General features: G+C 39.3%; 1 protein-coding gene across 1 annotated transcript in view; it reads right to left on the reverse strand.

The window, feature by feature from the left end:
- The window catches only part of KIN (Kin17 DNA and RNA binding protein), a 30525-nt gene that overhangs the window by 15771 nt on the left and 13817 nt on the right, over positions 1-937 (reverse strand). The window lies entirely within an intron of this gene.

A 937-nucleotide genomic window follows, 5' to 3' on the forward strand; every position in this document is an offset into this window, starting at 1 on the left:
TGGGTTTTTATCCCTATTCTACAGACCCATGACTTCACATAATGCCTAGCTAGTGAACAGCAACTCAATATTTGTTGAATGATGGAATGATGACATCTCAGAGTGTACACATCTTATGCTATACTTTAAGCTTTTCAGACTGCTCCTCATTGTGTGAGGACTCAGTAACAGGGAAGACCCAAGAGTAACCTCCTAGACCTTCATAAATGAAGAAAAGGGATGGGGAGCCTAGAGGAAATGACATTACAGGGAGGAAAAAATCTGCTTCTTGTATCCATTTATTCTTTTTCTTCCCCTTCTTTTTCCACTTATTTCATACATTTATTGAGAAGGTAAGGTTATGTGTTAGAAGGGAAAAAGGAATATTTAGGAGTATATTAAGAACTTTCTGCAGAATTGCTCTAGAATCCAGGTAAAAAGTATGGCCCTAGATCCAGATAGTGTTACGTTTTCAATGGCTCATCACATAAACTTAGCCATCAGGTTAAATCAAATTAAAAGTAGGTATGTCACAGCTTTTTCCTTGCTAATAGGCAACAAGTGGAAGCTAAGACAACAGGAGAGCAAAGGTTGGTGGGAGAATCCCTGGAGGATGCCAATTTCACAGCCACAGAAGGGAAACAGAGCTTTCACGTCTAGCTTCCATTACCACTGAAGTCCTTCTCTTTGAATTCCACAGACCATAGTTGCATGGAGAGTTCTGAAGACAACACTTGCAACAAGAAACTAAACCTTGTGGGGAGTTCTAATTCTATTCCAGTGAAACTGCATCTAGGCTCCTTTTTCCTAACCTAGCATGTGCACATTTTTTAACTTTATAGTAATCTAACAATGGTGAAACTATTTAAGTTTCCTTGGTTTAAACTGCATCATTCCTCTAATGCTAAAGAGTGAATGGGCTCTAACCGGTTTGGCTCAGTGGATAGACTCTATCCGA

The sequence above is a fragment of the Myotis brandtii genome, unplaced genomic scaffold (genome assembly GCF_000412655.1).
Source record: "Myotis brandtii unplaced genomic scaffold, ASM41265v1 scaffold9, whole genome shotgun sequence".
Taxonomy (NCBI): domain Eukaryota; kingdom Metazoa; phylum Chordata; class Mammalia; order Chiroptera; family Vespertilionidae; genus Myotis; species Myotis brandtii.